Below are 6,574 nucleotides of genomic sequence, written 5' to 3'. Positions count from 1 at the left end.
CCCCCAGCGAGCTAAGTCTCTGGTTTCGGATTTGAGTTCTTTCAAGAACACAGCAGGGCCACCACAGCGTGGTATATGTGCATATACATGGTGTACTAGCGTGTGAGCATGTGTGAGGAAGCCAGGGGTCAACATTTTTTGAGGCAGCGTCTTTCACTGAACCTGGGGCTTGTTCATTTGCTAGGGCCTCAGGCTGGTGTGGCAAGTATTTTAACAACTGAGTCATCTTTTTTTCTTTTGACAAGGTCTCCCCGTAGGTCAGGAACTTGGGATCCTCTTGCCTCAGCCTCCTGTGCGCTGGGATTGTCAGCATGCACCACCAGCCCAGCTACCATATGATCATAAGCAGGGCAACAACGGAGCTTTTGGCCACGGAGCCTCAGAAACCCACACACCGCTTCCTTCTGCTTCTCTCCCCCTCCCCTCCCCCTCCCCTCCCTGTCCCCTTCCTTTCCCCTCCCCCTTCCCCTTCTCTCTCTCTTTTTTTAAAGATTTATTTATTTAATGAATATGAGTATGTATATGAGTATACTGTAGCTGTACTGATGGTTGTGAGCTGTCATGTGGTTGCTGGAAATTTGAATTCAGGACCTCTGCTTGCTCCAGTCTAAAGATTTATATGTTATATCTATCTAAGTACACTGTAGCTGACTTCAGACACACCAGAAGAGGGCATCCCATCTCATTATGGATGGTTGTGAGCCACCATGTGGTTGCTTGGATTTGAACTCAGGACCTTCAGGAGAGCAGTCAGTGAGTGCTCTTACCTGCTGAGCCATCTCTCCAGCCCCTCTCTCTTCTTTTACAGACAGAGTATCTCTATGTATCCTTGGCTGAAAGCCTCTATATAGATAGTGAGTTGGCCTGGAACTGAGAGATCCACCTGCCTCTGCCTCTGCCACAACACCCAACTTCCCCTTCAGAGCTTTCGAACCCCTTTGAATGCTTGGCCCATGGAAGTGGCACTATTAGGAGGTGTAGTTCTGTTGGAATAGGTGTGGCCTTGCTCAAGGAAATGCAGCACTGTGGGGGTGGCTTTGAGGGCTTCTCTGATGCTCAGGCTCCATCCAGTTCCGTCCAGTTCCAGAGCCTCCTCCTGGCTGCCTTCTGATCAAGATGTAGAACTCTTGGCTCCTCCAGCACCGAGTTTCCCTGCGTGACACCATGTTTCCCTTCATGATGATAACAGACTAAACCTCTGAAACTCTAAGGCAGCCCCAATTAAATGTTTGCTTTTATAAGAGTTGCCTTGGTCATGGTTTTTCTTCACAGCAATGAAACACTAAGACACACGTCTAAGATACCCTCCTTCCTATACACATAATATTTTAGTTTTAGAGGCCATAACTCCATTTCCCTTTTGCTTTGTTTTGTTTTGTTTTGTTTTTTTGAGACAGGGTTTCTCTGTGTAGCCCTGGCTGTCCTGGAACTCACTCTGTAGACCAGGCTGGCCTCAAACTCAGAAATCCACCTACCTCTGCCTCCCAAGTGCTGGGATTAAAGGCGTGTGCCACCACTGCCCAGCTTCCATTTTCCTTATTGCTACCCAAACCACATGGCTAGTGTCTGAGGGTTGGACGGGTAACTCTGGCTACCTACACCTCATCCTGTGTATGCTTGGAAATTATTTGATTCAGGGGATGTTTTTAATGAATCAAAGCAACAATAGAGTTGATACTGACAATAAATAGAGTGTTGTGGTTTTGGTGGTGTTTTTGTCATTGTTATTTGCTTTTAAACCGGGGGGTGGGGGTGGGCGGGTGAGTAGGGGCTGGGTTAGAAAGGAGCAGTGGAGGTCCAGAGGAAAGTATCTCTCCTATAGTCTGACCTCTCGACACGGATATAGGACATGATCATCTACAGAGTTCATGCTCCACAGCTGTGCAGTTGAGTCACTTCCATCTCCCCTACATTGCAAATGTCTACAATTTGGAGTTCAGTTGAATTCCTAGCTGTTTTGTTTGTTTATTTGTTTGCTATATTCAGCCTGCGAGCAGATGAGGGGTTCTGGGAAGAGAATCTTTCTGAAGATGGTAGGTGTTTTGGTAAAGAGCATTCATCTATAGACGAATTGGGACTCAGTTTTTTTTTGGGGGGTTCAGACTTGGACACATTTAGGGAAAGAAAAGAATGGACACCTGATACATTATGCAGTGATATTTTGAGAAATGTGGCGGTCACTATGCCAAGCACTTAAAAAAAAAAATAGCATTATGGGCTGGGAAGCTGGCTCAATTTTTAAAGTGCTTGCCGTGCCAGCACGAGGACCTGAGTTTAATCCCTAGCAACTATGTGAAAATCCACACACAGTGGTGCATACCTGTAATCCCAGAGGCAGAGGCAGGTCATGGTTGTTTGCATAAATAACATTTTACTGGGGCTTGTGGGCTAGTCAGTGTAGCTGAATCAATGAGCTCCAGGTAGAGATCTTGTCTCAAAAAAATATGGTAGAGAGTGATAAAGACCATTATACCCTGACACTTGCACCTATGTAATCACATGAAAGTGTGTGCGCGCACACACACACAACTTCAGAACAAAAAAAAAATGGCTCTGCTGTAGTAGCAGTGATTTTTCCTTACAATAAAAGGACAGTTCAGTGATTCCTAGTAGTTATGCAGTTATTACTACCGTTGACTTTACCCTTTTAAACATCCTACTGGTCATTCCTCACCACTCCCTCAGCCCGGCTCTAGCAGGCAGGCACTGGCCCGCTTGCTGTTTTCATGGATTTGGCGATGTTGCACATTCACATAAATAGATATCAACACAATCTTTTGTTAAGACAGAGCCATCTAAAGCAAAAAAAAAAAAAAAAAGAAAGTAAACCTTGGTATCATTTGCCCAAGGGCAAGCCTAATGAGTTTGTTCTGAAGAGTCAACTCTATTTGTTGAACAGCAGTTAAGACTTGGATAACGTATGGTCTTTTACAGGAGTCTCTCAGTGGAAGAACTTGTTTCTCTGTCAGAACAGTACACACAGCCACAGACAGCTGTTCTTAAGCCATGCCCACATGTTCTCAACATTTTAGAGGAGGCGAGTGTTGATTGGAAGTCTTTGCTGTCTAGTTACCACATCTTAGACACTTACACACACACAGCACACACACACACACACACACACACACACAAACAAACTGTTTTGAGTCAGGGGCATGCTTGATCTATGAAGGGAGGGATGGGGAACACGGTATAAGATCAAAGCTATGCAACTAGCTAAGCTTGTAGGAGTTGATTACACCGAGAGTATAAACTGTGATAAGACTGATTACACAGTTCTTCTTCAAGGGCAGTTGATTCCGATCAGGCTAAGTACACAGTATATAAACAAAATGAGCACATAGTTCTAAGTGACCTCAAGGCACACTATTAACTTGATCACAGACTGGGCCAAAGGCTGGTTTATAAAATGCAAGCCGCAAGAGGCGTTTCTCAGAGAAATCATCTCCCATTTGCTTACTGGCTTCCTTCTCTTACTGTGTTTTCAAAGTTCGTCCATGTTGCATGGATGAGTATCCCCTTCCCATTGTGGATATGCATGGAAATATCAAACTTTATTTACCATCACTTACTGGCCACTGGACTATTTATACTTTTTGTCTATTACTAATAAGGTTGCTCTGAACATTTGTATACTTTGAAACATGGGTTTATAGGTTTCTTGTTATTGGTAGAAATCTGAGTAGATTGAATTGTCAGGTCTTTATGTATTTCGGTTTTTTAACTTTTGGGGGACAGCCAGTTTGGTTTCCCAAGTGGCTTTCTCATTTGATGTCCTTACAAGCAGTGTGTGAGGAAGTCAGGTCCTCCAGATCTTCAGCAGCACATGTTCTAGCTGTCTGTCACAGCTAATCTCAGGGGCGCACCCCCATTGTGCTTTGGCTTGTATTCCCGTAATGATTGATGGTGCTGGCACCTTTTCATGTAGTTACTGGATATCTGTGTATCTTCTCAGAAAATGTGTCTATTTATTCAGAGTCTTTGTCTGTTTTTTTTTTTTTCATTAATTTATGAAGTCTTGTCCACTGAGTCTTTATTTTAAAACTTGGTTGCGCCCCCCCCCCTTTTTTTGGTGTAAAGAAGCTTTATTGGGGTGGAGGTGGGGGAATGAGGTCCTGGGGAAGGGATAGAGGCAGACAAGTGGACTTATAGATAGGCAGAGAGAGAAAGGGGGCGCACACCGGGAACTGGGAGACGGCCTGCCAAGTAGGGAGAAAACTTTTTTTTTTCAAATTAATTAATTTATTTTATGGATATGAGTACAATTATAGCTGTCTTCAGACACACCAGAAGAGGGCGTCAGACCTCATTATGGGTGGCTGTGAGCCACCATGTGGTTGCTGGGATTTGAACTCAAGGACCTTCAGAAGAGCAAGAAGTCATTGCTCTTACCCGCTGAGCCATCTCACCAGCCCTCAGCTGCATTCTTTTTTCACATGGATAGCCAAGTGTCTCAGCACCATGTTAAGCATTTGACACCATCTGTCTCGTTTTTCTTCTCATAAAATCCTAAGGGTTTGTGTTCTTATTTCTTTGTCACAGATAAAGACACTAAATCTTAGATCAAGTAACTCGCTTGTGGCCACACAACTGATATGTACAGGAACCTACATTTGAACTCCTGTTCCTCTGACCCCAGACACTACTTTATTCTTTAGAAGATTTTTACAAATTATAAGCAACAGTGTAGAGATGCATTATTGAAGAGAATAAGCTTTCTAGAAAGGAATGTTGGGTGGGGGGGGACCGATAGCCCAGCACTGAGATAAAGAATAAACAGAGGCAAAGAGAGACTGTATCTTTATTGTTTCATTAAAATCAGTGGCTTTTAGATGTTCTTATTTTATATACACTGTTTTTAACTAGGATAACTGATATGTTAACTTTTGTATATGTAATTTACACAAAACTCCCCAATGATAGCACCAAGAACACAGAATTGAGGAAGAATACCAATATTTGGTTTGGGTAAGGAGCCACCTCCTTTAGTATCATGTTAGAAAATCATCAGAGATCAAAAGACTCTTCCCAAGAAGTGTGTACACCAATACATTCATTATACAAATTGTCATGTGCTGCAGATTATCTGTGTTTTTCAGGTTGATACTGTTCTGTTTTTTCCTCATTTGCCCGAATTGGGATAACTCGGTGTCCTCTGCCTGGGTCACTTAGTATGAGTCATAGCCCTAAGATTTTTCAGGACCTGGAAGGCCATATATCAGCTTTAAGTATTTAAAAATTTAAAAGGTAGCTAGCTATCTAATCATTGAATTATGTTTCATCCTCCAACATCAATAAACATGCATAAAGCTTTTATTTGATCAAAAATTGGCTGCCAGGCGGTGGTGGCACACGCCTTTAATCCCAGCACTTGGGAGGCAGAGGCAGGTGGATTTCTGAGTTCGAGGCCAGCCTGGTCTACAGAGTGAGTTCCAGGACAGCCAGGGCTACTCAGAGAAACCCTGTCTCGAAAAACCAAAAAAAAAAAAAAAAAAGGATGAAATTTGATCAGTACAAATTTAGAATATATTACCAGAATGATACAATTCCATTTTAAAATATAACATTTTTTTTTTTCATTTTAAGAAATTTCTTGGGCTGGAGAGATGGCTCTGCCGTTCAAAACACTGGCTGCTCTTCTAGAGGTCCTGAGTTCAGTTCCTAGCAACCACATGATAGCTTCAGCCATCTATAGTGAGATCTGGTGTCCTCTTCTGGTGTGCAGGTGTATATGCAGATAGAGCACTCATATACATAAAATAAATAAACAAATAAACCTTAAAATTTTCTAACATTCATTCATATTCATATGGAAGATAAAGGGAAGAAGTGTAACCTATATTTAACACATGATAATAAATTAAATTGCTACACGATAATAACAATAACAATAATAGAGCTGAGAGTTTTTGCTTTTTTGGAACTGCAATTTTGTCAGAGATGCTTTTTGTAATCCAGTCTGGTGTTTTGTGCTTTAGGATTGTGTTATGAGTCTTGTGAGTTCTGCCTAAACCTCCATGTAGAGACATTAAGGACAATGTCACACGATCAAATATCCCTCAACCTTGGTGTGCTCTGTTGTGAGCACTGCACTGATCTGAGTGTACTTCTGGAACTCTCAAGGTTGGTGTGATGAGAAGACAGGAAGCAGATGCTCAGCCCTACTAAGAAGTGCAACCCTGCTCTGCAAGGATCCCCTGTGATGTGTTTATAAAAAGATAAAGAGAGAAGGGCTGGGTGGGATATGTTCTATGGACATGTGGTGAGGTGTGGGGAAGGGGGCGTCTCCTGAGGGACCATCCACATGACAGCATAGTATAGAACAGAGTTTATTCAGGGCATGGGAGGAGAGTTAAGAGGGTAGTAGAGGCAGAGAAAGGCAGAGAGAGAGAAGTAGAGGGGCAGAGGCCAGCCATGAGGAATGGGGGGAGGGGTGAAGGGGAGAGAAGAGGGAAGCAGGGAGAGAACAGAGCAGGAGCAAGAAGGGAAGAGCAGAAGAGGGAGGAGGGGGCAAGCAGCCCCTTTTATAGTGGGTCAGACCTACCTAGCTGTTGCTATCCAGCAGCAACCTTAA

Source organism: Mastomys coucha, unplaced genomic scaffold, assembly GCF_008632895.1.
Source record: "Mastomys coucha isolate ucsf_1 unplaced genomic scaffold, UCSF_Mcou_1 pScaffold1, whole genome shotgun sequence".
Classification (NCBI taxonomy): domain Eukaryota; kingdom Metazoa; phylum Chordata; class Mammalia; order Rodentia; family Muridae; genus Mastomys; species Mastomys coucha.
This window is presented reverse-complemented; position numbering follows the sequence as displayed.